At 34.3% G+C, this 13,980-nt stretch overlaps 1 pseudogene; it reads left to right on the top strand.

The window, feature by feature from the left end:
• The first annotated feature begins 9,257 nt into the window (after window positions 1-9,257).
• On the top strand, window positions 9,258-9,520 carry LOC144228867 (cytochrome c oxidase subunit 6B1 pseudogene; annotated as a pseudogene).
• The last annotated feature ends 4,460 nt before the right edge of the window (window positions 9,521-13,980 follow it).

The following is a 13,980-nucleotide window of genomic DNA, read 5'->3' as shown; positions in this document are numbered from 1 at the left end:
TAGAACAAATTATATACTTGGATGCAAATCCCCCATAACAAATCCCAAATCAATCTATGTATATATACTAAACATGGGAGAAAACTATGAACTGTGTTGAACTAAGATCTATTTTCTGGCTTTTGTGAGTGATGTTTATCTTCTTGCCAATTACTACATAAGTAATATTTACAAAAGTTATTCAGATATTTTAAGGGAGCGCCAGAGAGAGAATGTTTCTTAAAACCTTTATAAAAATGAGCAGCAATTTATAAAGCATAGAAAAATATACATAATGTTTCAAACACATTAACTTGAGATACTTGTGTTACTTAAATATCCTCATATTTTCTTACATTGCTCTTAAGATGTGCAAATTGTAATTCTATTGACCCATTGCAAAATTTTAAAAATCGCTAAAGGTGTCAGTTTTTAGAGATCACACTGAATTAGTAAACATCTTCTAATGTTCTTCTCTCAGAATATTTAAGTAGAAATTATTTTCAGTTTTATCTATCCTTGTTTTAATTACTAGAATACAAAACCAAACCACGTCTTTTTCATCTTCTTTGTTTATTTGTTCTGGGTAATCTTAAGATTTAAGGATATCCAGATAAATTCTTTTTTTAATTTTTCTTTAAGTTCTAGTTAATTAACATACAGTGCAATATTGGTTTCAGGCAAGTTCTTTTTAGTTTAGTGGTAGGAAGGAAGGAAGAAAGGAAGGAAGGAAAGAAGGCCATGCTAAAACCTCATGAGCCATGTTTTCTCTTCATAGAAAATTTTAATTAATGGCTTAGTGAAATTACCCTAAATTTATGAGTTCATTAAATATGAAATAAGGCTAAGTGTGGTGCTACAAAAAGCACCACTATGACAAATAACAGAAAATTTATCTTGATATTATGCCCAATACATATTCAGATATGTATATTTGAATTTTCATTCAGAGAGAGCTGTATAAAACAAAATGGAGCCATAGGGAGAGGTCTGAATGAATAAAGGAATGGAAAGCTGGATGTTGACATTTTCCCATAATTCTTGTTGCCATGTATTGGCTGCTGCTATCCCTACATAGAAATGAGAATACAACATTTGAGATCTTTCTTTTTTTACTGAAACCAAAATAAGGTTTCAAGTTATATGATAAAGGAGTTTGGGGATTGAGGAAAATTTCATTTGTTTTAGTGCATTCATTCTATAGGTGTGTTGCAAAGGATTTAACCTAAATAATATTTTGAAGTATTATTAGACAATTAATAAATTGTCCCAAGTAAAACTCAATAGCTTTTTTACATCCCTTGTAAAAACTATTAGAAAACATAAGTGAAATAAAAACAGGCTTATTTACAATAACTCGAAAACAGTATAATACACAACAAAGGAAAAGTAAGGTTGAAGGGACAGAAAAAGAAGATGCAGGACATATCTCCAGGCACTTGGAAACCATGCCAGAGCTCAAGTGGGGCAGGCCCTGGTTTGTATTTTTTAAAAACCCACTTTTACTGCTGAAGGGAGAATGATTTATAGGAACAAAAGTGGATTTGAAATCAGCTACAGTCGAGGTGAGTGGAGATGGAGAATTGGATGTATGTTTGTAAAGTGCTTAGCACATGTTCTTGGGCATAGTAAGCCCTAATTAAAATTATTAATCAACACAACCCCATATTTATATTTATATGTTTCGTAATTTTCCTCTGAATGTGTTCTCTCCTGTCATGTCAAATCCAGATATGAAAATTAGTTAAAGGCCTTCTGCTATTCAGGTTTACTTTATTTTTGTCAATTCCAAAACAAAAAACAAAAAACATTCGAGGACTTTGTGATTAAGCAGAGAAATTAGAAGCCATCAAGCCTTGGCTTTCAAATACCAAATCTTCACATTTGCTCTGCACACAAACAATTTCTTTCCTCCTGGTACACTTGTAAGAGTCTCCTGCTCAAGACTAATCATTAACTCAACTCTAGATTCATCCCCTCCAGGCTTGTTGAACCTACTTACCTCTTCTTTTCCATAACCACTTCTGTCTCTGATATGCTGAACCACTACTTACCCACTTATGTCTGAAAAGAATTTCCAACATTTCTCTTTGTCAGCTCTGAAGTCTGAAAGTTTCTGAAACTCTGAAATGTATAGCTTGTTTTCTTACACTTGTGGACTCCATTCCGTTACTTTCCTCTCTTTCCTAAACCACAGAGAATTTAACCTTTGGCAGGAACTATTCTTGCGCAGATCACCAATAACCTTTTTGTTACCCAAGAAAATGGGTTCATCTCAGTCCTTCCCTTTCTTGGGTTCCAGATGCCTTTCCTACTGTGGAACAATCTTCCATTTTTCAAATGCTCTCTTCTTGAATTCCATGAAATTTCTCTGTTCATTTCCACAGAAAAATTCTTTCTGGTCTCATAAACTGTGAGGTCCTCTGTTAGATGCTTCCAGAAGAGAATGTAAAATGAAAGTTTTAGCCAAATCCTTAAAAAGGAAATCCTCACCAAGTGAGGTGTCAAATCAAGATGGAAACTTTTAGAGAAAAGTATCAAAATCGGTTTAATAACTCTTCAACCTCATATTCATATTGAGAGAAAGAATCTTTTAAGATGAGAATTTTTTGAGAATAGCTGGGCTGTGAGATCCATGTCCATTAGTGGAGAAAGGCTCTTCATCTGCACCTCAAACCTCGTAAAAGGGACTTCAAAGAGACCTTTTAAAGGGCTCATTATTTCTCACCTCCAGTTAGAGAAACAAATGAAACTGCTGTCTGGTGTGTTGTCCAGAAAATTGAAGAAAGATGAGATGGTCTATATTTTAAGAGATGATCTGAGGGAGAGAGGGCTGCCCGAACTCAGCCTGCATTTCTAGAATCTATAGGGGCAAAGGCTGTGTTAGGGTCCCCACATCCAGTTGTGGGTCAGGCAAATAGAAAACAGATGTAGAGTTCATTTAGGCCTTGCCTATCAAGTTCATTTCAGGGCACGGGGAGAGAGTGGGGCACTGGGAAGAAGTTCTCAGTAGAGATAAGCTAAAGGTATCACAAGATTCTCAAGGCATGAGGAAGGTATATACAACCTGCAAGAGGAGAATATATCACCTAATCCAAGGAAAGCACAGGTAAGAAGACTTAGTAAGGATACACAAAGCACCCTCAAAAGAGTCAGCTCTACCGACATGCCGGGCAGACCCAGAAACCAAGAGTTTAGGATAATCCTAGTCAAATAAATTGTTTTCTGTTCTCCTCCCTCCCTTGCTGCCTTACACCTCCACACTTCCCCCAGAAGAGTCAGAAACAGCAATCAATAAAAGGGTAAGGAGATGAATGACAGAGAAAAAGGTAATCACACCTCTCACTTCTTTAAAAGCCTAAATAAGAGAAGTGGATAGCTTGTACATTGAATGAACTTAAAATTTTTGACTACTACAAAAGACAAGCACACAGTAATTTCTGGTTTAGAAAGTATTTGCAACTTAAAGTGACCATAAGAGAAACATGACACTACTAGAGTTATAGAAACAGGGAGGATCACCCCTCACCAAATTTTAAAGAGCTAATGAGAAATAACATAAAGGTGCATTGCCTCTACACTCATTTTTTCCCTATGCTCTTAACATGCCAATTATATTCCCATATACATGGTATACAACTTTACATTTTTTAATTTTATCAGTAATAGCTTCTTATTTGTTGTCTAATTATTCCATGACCACTGTCTTATAGCTTTATCCTTAAACCTGAGCATTCAGGATACCATTCTTCTGTTAGTCTTCCAATTTCACACTATTTTCCAGATATGCCGTGGCCAATATCTTCTCTCAACTGCTGCTCCTACTATTGTTCCATCTGTGACATCTCTCCTTCTTTAATTCACTAAGCCAAAGAATTTAAATTCAACTTAGCTTTGAGGCTCATCTCATATCTTTCTTTCTCCATGAATGTATCTCACACTCCATGCACCACTGGCCACTGTCTTCTTGGAACTCCTCTAACATTCCCATTTTCACATTTCACATTTTGTGTGTTGACTCACCTTCCCAATAATGTTATACAATATTTTTGAGTATAGACCACCTGTTGTATTATTTGCACAGTCTTTTGCAGTTAAAAATATCATCAGTTTCCCTAAAAGAATATTTTTTAAGAGTCTCCTTTGGGTCAAGCACTATGTGTGGATTAAAAAATGTCCATGGATTTTGACACAATTTCACCTGCATGACATCTTGTACATAAGGCAGAACCAGTAAACGATGTTCCAAATATGCATTTTATTTTATGAGGCTTTTTATTTTATTTTTATGGAAAAGAAGTGCAAATAACATTGTGCTGCATTTAAATCCTGCAAGTGTTATTGCCCAGTACTTTCAAAGCTTCTGGGTCTGTGTGTTCATGGCAGTTTTCTATGATTAGAAAGCAAGATTAGAAAGCAAGTTCAGTATTTGGAAAGTAGCTGACACAAATGTTTTTACTTCCCTTTCCTGATCAATTTTTCATGATCTTTCTCTATTGTTCTTCTCTTTATTATTCATCATAGTTATAAATTGTTGTTTATAATGGAAAGAAGTTTATCATAAATAATACCATAAAAAAGAATGGTTTGAAGAAAATATGCTGAGATGCTAAGAATGGTTGTATGGATTAAATTGCAGTTATTTTTGTTTGTTTATTTTTGATAAATGTTCATTAATAAGCATATATACATGTATAATAAAGACAATCATTAGAAATTAACTTTATGAAGTGCATACTGTCCCCTTTCCTTTTTATTGGGTGTTAAACCTAAATAAATCTCAGACTTCTTGTTATTTTACTATTATGGCATAGGTACATAAGTATTCAAAGGGGAACTGGGAAACAGTATTTTAGGGACATAGCTAACGGTATTCATGGTATTTAAAAAGATTATTTGTGAAAATCTCCAGTAATGCTTTATTCCTTTGATGAGCAAAACACTGAGCCAAGCCAAATCACTTTTTAATCAAGCATATTCAAGAGACAACCTGCCCACATGCTGATAACATCAAAAATAGATATTTCAGCTGCTTAAATAAATGCATTTAAAAATCTTTTTGGACATCTCAGAAATGATTTCCATCAGTGAAAACATAAAAGTACTGTATCTGGGCCATGTTCATAGTTGTTTATTTTGAGCATGGTGCATTGTATTGTGTTTTCGTCTCAAAAGTTCAGCTAAATGTTAAGTTCTTCATACTGTTAAAGAGACATAACACTACCTTTATTTTTTCAGCCACAAAGCATTTATGATATGAGTGGCTGATTATTTGATGCTCCTTTCCAATGTGTTGCTGTTGTATTATTTTATTGACTTTCCAAAATTTTCTTAGTAAAACTTCTAAAGGCTAATTCTACATCATTAGTTATGTTTCTTACCTTTGAAACTTCTCTCTCTGTTTTGTTTTTATTTCTATTTTTTTGTTTCTGCTAAATAGAGATTTAGCAGAGGCTTCTCTTTGAAGCTTCTACCTACTTTGAAGTTTAGCCTAGGGTAGCATTTTGCTTTGTAAGCCAAGAACTACTCTGAGAGAGATAATCACAATTATATGATAGTGTGAAGGATTCCTCATTCTAGCATAAGTATTTCATGCATATAAATCTTACCACCCACAGTTCTTTGTTTATCTCAGTATGAAAAACTATATTATAATGTCTGCCTCCTTTCTCTTATAAAGTTCACAGCAAGGAAAAAAAGCATGCACTAGACAGAAATCCTAAAAATGCACTAGAATTAAGACTTGAAAGGCAAAATTTTTGAAAGTTAAAACAACTTAGGCTAACAAAACTGCAATAAGAACCACAAAAAAGTATTAATAGAATTATTCAAAGGCATTATTTGAACATTCAAGAAGTTGCATTTTCACTAATTGCAGTGAAATAATAAAAGGATAATTAGTGCTGAGGCCTGATCTTAAAATTTTTAGATTTCACTATTTCCTATAATGATCAAAATAATAATAATAAGCCTAATGAACTAACCATCTTACACTAATGAAAATTAGTGTATGCATTTAGACTACTAAAATGCAAGTAGTCTATGCATTTTAACACTCATTAATTTAACAAATATTTCCCAAATGCCTACTATATTTGAGGTAATTGAGCTGAGCACTGGGGATATGGTAATGAATGAGATGCAGTCCCTACTCTTGATGATATTTTAGAGAAGACAAGTAAACCAGTCATTTCAATATAATATGGTAAATGCCACAGTGGTATTAAAGTTACATACGGAAATGAAACCTACCCCAGTTTTAAAGATTTGGGAAAGGTGTTTAGGAGAAGATGGCAGACAAACTGAGACCACCTTTCTGTGGGGAAAAAAACCACATTTATTTAGCAGTGAGCAGTAACCCTATATTGAGAAAATGTTTATTTCATCAACAGACAGGTGATATCATTTTAAATAATGTAGCACTTAAGGTAAGAAAAAATAAAAGACTAAAAAACAGATGATATTAAGAGGGAATTGCAAAACAAAGATGAAGAACAAAGGAAAATATTTAAAATTGGATGGTTATATAAAGAAAACTCTTCTTAATTCTTCTTATAAAAATACTCTTCTACAGATTACTCAAAAAGTTAAAAATAGAACTACTTTATAACCCAGAAATTACACTACTAGGTATTTATCCAAAGGATACACCAAATGCTGATTTGAAAGGGCATATGCACCCCAATGGTTATAGCAGCACTATTGACAATAGCCAAACTATAGGAAGAGGCCAAATGTCCATTGACTGATGAATGGAAAAAGAAAATGTGGTATACAATGGAGTATTACTTGTTGATCAAAAATAAGGAAATCTTAACCACTAGCAACAACGTGTATTATGCCAAGCAAAATAAGTCAGTCAGAGAAAGACAAATATGATATAATGTCATTCATATGTTGAATTTGAGAAACAAAACAGATGAGCATAGGGGAAGGGAAGCAAAAATAAAATAAAAATAGAAAAGAAGACAAACCATATGAGACTCTTAAATATTGAGAACAAACAGGGTTGTTGGAGGAGTGTTGGGTGGAGGATGGGCTAAATGGGTGATGGACATTAAGGAGGGCACTTTTGGGGATGAGCACTGGGTGTTATATGTAAGTGATGAATCATTGAATTCTATTCCTGGAAAAAAAAAAGAAAGAAAAAATTTAAAAAATACCCTCCAATAATCAAAGAGAATAAGAAATGGAAGCACAAATTCCATCTTTAATGAAAATAGGAAACAGAAGATATCTGCAATTCCATCCATAACAGATTATAAATTCAGAAAGCAGATGAAGTAATGGAACATGACTTAGAGGAAAGGAGAGAGTTCAAACCCATGTGCTCATGCCAAAGAATTCTGATGCAAAATAATCCAGTTTGTTGTTCAGATCCTCTGAGAGTCTCACTAACTGGAGATGTCAGGCATCTCTTAAGGCCAGCATGTCAAGGGTTTAAAGACAGCAGGAGTATTTCTAAATCTTTAAAAGAAGCAGTAAGACTCCCAGTTTGCCCCCTCTCTGTGCATTTAGGTCACTACCTCTCAAGTACACTGAAGATAATAATTTTTTTTTCCAAGAGAAACTGAACCTAAATTGTTTGAGAGTCAGAAAACAAGACCCAAAGTAATTCTGAAGTAAGATATTGAACTTAATTTCTGGGTAATGATGGGGGAAGAGTAAGACAGAACTTAGTAAAAATCTACATACTCAGTTGTGAGAGAAAAAGTTCCTGGATCTATCCATCCTCCAAATGCCAAGTATGACACTTACAACTTCAGAGCAGGAGCTTGGAGGATCTTTCTCTAGGAACGCTAAACCACTCAACAAAAATTACACAGGCCCACCAGTCCAATGGATAAATCTGTTCCAACACAAAGAGCTTCCAATCCCTTTATTAGTGTTTCATTTTGAATTTATATTGATCATCAGAGAATGTCAAAGGACAGTCTGAAATATTGAAAACAATGGCCAAAACAAACTGTAAAGTGCACTTCAGAGAAAGCTAAGATGATGCAGGGGGGAAAAAAAGAAAATATTGAAGGAATCATGATTTTAATTTAGTGGAACAAGATTGGGACTATTTATAAAAACAGGAATAATCAGAAAGCAAAAGAAAAAAGTATTCTTTGAAATTTTAAATAATACCCAAACAAAATATTCAATAAATGGGTTAAGACATACAGTCAAGAAAATCTCCTAGAAAATAGAATTTAAAAGCCAAAAATGATGGTAAATAAAAAAGCAAAAAAAGCAAATTGGAAAATTGATCCAAGATGTTGTACATTCAGCAAGTACCTATTCCAAAAAGAATTAATAAAGAAGAGAATGGGGAGAAAATTATCCCCCGCCCTGAAGAGTAAAAGATGGAGAGGAATATTTCCCAGAATGAGGAAAATAATCTCTACGCAGAAAGGACCAATGGAATATTCAAGAAATTAACAAGAGCAGAGGGACTTACACCAGCTCATTTAATTATGAAATCTCAAAGAGAGAGAGAAAGAAGATCCTAACAGCTTCCAGATTTTTAAAAAAATAAAACTACTTAAAAAGACTGGAAATGGATTACTCAACTACAAAATTAAATGCTAGAAGACAAAGACTATGCCTTCCAGATTCTTTGTGAAAAAAGATTCTTAATTCTAAATTCTAGAAGCAATCAAAATATCAATCAGGTAAAATAAGGTAAAAATAAGGACTTTCAAATATTCAAAGACTCAAAATTACTTCCTTTTTATTCCTTTTCATGAGGCTTTTGGAAAAATTTCTCTTCTAAAATGTGTGACTAAATGAAGAAGAAAAAAACATGAGTCCTGAGAAATTGAGGTCAAACATGAGAGATATATGAAAGAAATTCCACAGTCAAGGGCAAGCCTAGATAGCAATTTGTTCAGATTAGAAGAGGATGGATGGTTTCAAGAGAAAAATCTGACATTAAAAAAAAAAAAGGAAATGAAAGATTATTTGATAGGTTTAAATAGTAGAACATCTATTGAGAAACTTTGCAGAACTATTGGAAGGGGTAGAAAACTTAACCCCTGGTTCAAAGAAACAAAATAAGGTAAAGAATAAAGGAATGAACTCCAGGAAAAAATTTTAAGTGTAGATAAAGAACCTACATCCATTTAGCTCAGCAATGGAAAGGGCTTTTGCATAGTCATAATAATAATTCTAACTACAGATTTTAAAAACTGAGTTATAACTATATTGGGCTGATATGTGAATCATAAGGGGAATGAAAAAGAAGTAAAATTTCCATCTATGTTGAGGGTGCTTCTTTAAGAGTCAGTACCATGGCAGAAGACATCAAGACCAAAATCAAGAACTACAGACTGCCCCTTTTGACAGCCACTTCCCCAGCTAGAACCAGACTAGGAACTGCTGCCAGTTCCTACATGGACTTTCACCACTGTGAGAAGGGAATGACCGCTAAGAGGGTGGTGTTGTCCCCCTATGGGAATGGTACCAGTATGTGGACAAGTCCCTCTGCCCCATATCCTGTGTGTCAGCCCGGGACCACCAATGGGCAGAAGGCACATTTCCTGGGATGATCTGAACAGGGTGGTGAAAGGGGACCTGGGTACATGGTGATCCCCACCATGGGATCCTGAATCATAACTTAGCCAATGATAAATAGTCGTTGGAAAAGTGAGAAAAAAAAAAAAAAGGTAAGAAAAAGAAAGAAGAGAAAAGAAAGAAAAGAACTAGAAGTTTTGCCTACTTTAACAGAAAGTAAATATCTAAAAAGAATGCATCAAAAGCTATCACTGCTTTGACATCACAAAGTAGTTTAAAATTCAAAATAATTACCTTTAAGTAGTAACAAAATCAAGGAAACTATGAAGGGAGGGGATGTCTGGTTTTATTTGTTAAAACTCTTTAAAATTATGGGGCGCCTGGGTGGCTCAGTTGGTTTTGCGTCCGACTTTGGCTGAGGTCATGATCTCACAGTTCGTGGGTTCGAGCCCCGTGTCGGACTCTGTGCTGACAGCTAGCTCAGAGCTGGAAGCCTGTCTCAGATTCTGTGTCTCCCTCTCTCTGACCCTCCCCTGCTCATGCCATCTCGCTCTCTCAGAAAAAAAATAAATAAAGTAAAAGTATGTGCCTGTGTTACTTGGATAATAGAAAATGTTCAGTATCATAACAATGTTAAAGGATACTTAACATGGTTGACCATATAGCTATACACAGAGAGTGGAAAACAGCACAGCTAACCATCTTATTTTCAACCAGCCCATCATCTGTTGGTGAATCACCAGCAATTTAATTTTGTAAACACATTTTCTCATCAAGTTTCCAATCTCAGCCACAAGCATAAATCCAAATTGTTTAGGAGTTTTCAATCTTGTAAATGTTGACAGAAGTCTCAGGATAGTTGTATAAGATATTTATAAGTAAAACAAGGAAGAAACATATGTCCATTTCTTTTGAGGGTATTACTTAACATGTGCCTTTCTGTTATATTTGTAAATGATAAACCATCCATAAGAATGTTCATTTTTCTTATTAGTGATATTCCTACACTGCCAAGGGATCTCCTGATCAACCTACCAGACAAAATACTCCAAATATTTTACATTCATTGCTAGCTAATTTTACTTCTAAAAGTTAGTTTATACCTGGGGTGTCTTGGTGGCACAATCCATTAAGCACGGGCTCAGGTCATGATCTCACAGCTCAAACTCACCGTTCCTGAGTTTGTGAGTTCAAGGCCCACATCCTCATGTGGCTCTCTGCTGTCAGCGCAGAACCCATTTGAGATCTTTTGTCCTTCTCTTTCCTTTCCCTGAGTGCACAGGCGTGCACTGTCTTGCTCTCTCTTTCAAAAATAAACATTTTTTAAAAAAACAATAAAATAAAAGTATATGCCCAAAACTCCAGCAAATTTGTTACACATATTATTTCTTTTAATCACTATAATCTTATGAGATAAACATTCTACCAGAGGCTCAAAGGTTATATAACCATCCATGGTCACTCAGTTGGCTTGGAACACAGCCTGGTTCTTCTGTCGCTTGCTCAGAAGATGGTAGAAATCTTTTTCTAATCAGTATTTAATGTTATAAGGTTTCCAAATATTTGTTGGGTAATCTAGATCTGTACTTTAAATGTCAACAAAGATTAAATGTTCCTTTTACTCAGAAGATTTATTAAATCTGATTTGATATATTTAGTCTGTTTATGCCTCTGTTTACCAACACATTCAAATCTAAAGAAGCAAGAACATGGCTAGAGGAATATTCAGGTTTTAGTAGAGTTCAAAACTAGTTTCTATATGCTAAAGTATCTAGGGGAACATAGAGTGATATCTGCAGCTTACTCTGAACATCAGATGGATTGGTGAAAAATAGAAAATAGCTATATCCATGATAAAACAAGTATAGTAAAATGCTTATTGTAGAAGATACAGATGTTTACTGTAAAATTGTTTTAGCCTTTCTATTTTATATTTGAAAGCTTTCATAATAAAATATTGCAGAAAAACAACTAAATCATTTAGATCACACTGTCTAATAGAAATGTAATGAGAGCTATGAATTTGAGACACAAATATATTTTCATGTTTCTGGAGCCTCATTAAAAAATGAGAAAAATAAACAGGTAAAATTAATGTTAATAATATATTTTATTTAACTTAATGCATTCAAATATTGTTTTTAACATGTAATCAATAAAATGTTATTAATGAGAAATTTAGTATTCTTTTTCATAATAAGTTTTGAGAATCTAGTATGTATTTTCAACTTAAAGCACCATTTAGGCTAACCACATTTTTCACATGCTAAATACACGTGACTGCTGGCTACTTTAGTAGCAGTGCAAATCTCCATATAAATGTACTTGCTACCATGCTCATGAATTTATGTTAAGCAGCTGCATAAAGCAAATATAGGAAGAGAGAAAAATAATTTCATAAGAGAATTAAAATGTAATAAATTATGACCACTTTGCAGTAAATCTCTTGGCTAAAAAATATTTACCTAAAAGTTTTATATATTTTGAAATACATATTCTAATAAGATTCTTCTGCTTATTCTTGAGAGTAGGAAATAATCTATTTAACAAGTAAATATGGAATAAAGACTTTTACATCACTTTAAAAAAATTGTTTTAACATTTATTTATTTTTGAGAGGCAGGGAAAGTAGCACTAGCAGAGAGAGAGGGAGACACAGAATCTGAAGCAGGCTCCAGGCTCTGAGCTGTCAGCGCAGAGCCCAACATAGGGCTCGAACTCATGAACTGTGAGATCATGACCTGAGCTGGAGTCAGACTCTCAACCGACTGAGCCACATAGGTGCCCCACGTCACATTTTCAAAAACTACAATTCTTGCCTACGTCTACTTGTCTTCACTTTCCCACAGATATATACAGAATAGCACATACCAAAAAAAAATCCTACTTTTTTTCCAAACCAAAAGAAATAGCTCGCAAAAAAATAAAAAGAGAAAGAAATATTTTGCTACATTTGTGGCATTTTTCAGCATTTTTATTGTTTTCCTCTTCTAAACTCTGCTGTCATAACCTACTTTTTAATTTACTCAGCACACCCCAGAAATAGGAAGACAAATACTGACACTGTATTAGACAACACAATTTTTCTGTTGTTTTAAGACCAGCAGCCTTCTGGCAAAGTTGGAATTTCTAATTAGAAAAAACTGAACCATTGGTCATTCTCTACAGCATGAGACCATTATCCAAAATCTTAACAATCATCAAAATAAAAAATCTCTTCTGTAACACATCTAGTGGAAAAATTTTAATGAAGAATTTTTGCCCCATAATTCCTTAGTGGTTTAAAACAAACATGATTATAGTCCCCAAATTTCTCAGTGAGAAGACAAATATCAATCTTGAAATAGGTTAGATTAATATGATATATTAAGATTAATATGATTTAACCAATAAATGGGCTTTATAGAGAGAAATGCATTCGGAGACCAAGAACATCTTCATTAGATCTGAAGCTAAAGGCAGCCTCCAGTTGACTGGAGGCCAGGCTACAAAAGCCCAGCATTTGGGACAACTCTGAGGGGTCATCTCAGCTCCAGAGCTCCCTAAAACATCATTTCTTGTCTCTGCACACAGTGCAAGCTCTCCCTCTATTCAAACCTGCTTTTTTCAATCTCTTATACATGTTTTTGAGAGCACTTTCCAAGAAACCTACTGCATACAAATGTCCCTCTCAGACTAATTCTGGCCAAAGGGCTGTGAGCTAATGTGATAAGTCATTTCCATACTAGACATTTAACTCTATGGGTGCATTCTTCAGTCTTTTTTCTCCTTCTGCTGACACCTCACATATCACCTGTTCCAAATGATATAGCTACAGGCAGTGAGACCTAGTCAGCTGGTGACTGTATGGAAAAGAACTTCTCCCAACCTTGCTTCCTATTGACCTATAATAGATAAGCAATGGTGAGAGACAAATAAACCTTTATGTTATTCTGAAAAGCTTAGCCTCTCTTGACTAATATAGTGTCCATAAGAATCCCTTCTCTTTGGGGTAATATAATTCCTTGAGAATAAATGAAAGTCAATCAGTTTCATGCATTGAATGAAGCCAGAACTTCTATGCTATTCATGTTGATGACTTAGAAAGCATCCTACCGACCCTCACCCCCCCATCCTTACATTTCTTTTTTTACTTTTGAGTTCTCAAAATATGATAGTGAAAGATGTTTGGAATTATTTTCTGAACTTACTTGTAATTCCAGATTTAACATGCTTTAATAAGAAGAAAAAATGGAGATAATACCACCTTGGAGAGTGATTATGAGGCTGAGATAATGTATTTGAAAACCTCTAGTACACTGTAGACAATATACATTAGTTTCCTTTTTGTCTTTCTTTCATGTAATAAAAAATTATCAGTTAAATACAGCATGACTTTAGTTTTACCAACTTGATACGGTGTTTCCACATGGATAATTTCAAAAGAAAGATTCCCTGAACTCTAGAGTAAATAAAGCAATTAGTCCTGGACATCAAGGGCATGGTTTATTTCACAAGGAA

This window comes from Crocuta crocuta, unplaced genomic scaffold (assembly GCF_008692635.1).
Source record: "Crocuta crocuta isolate KB4526 unplaced genomic scaffold, BGI_CrCroc_1.0 scaffold305, whole genome shotgun sequence".
NCBI classification, from domain to species: Eukaryota; Metazoa; Chordata; class Mammalia; order Carnivora; family Hyaenidae; genus Crocuta; species Crocuta crocuta.
The sequence above is the reverse complement of the archived record's forward strand: the minus strand, read 5'-3'. Positions and strand labels throughout refer to the sequence as shown.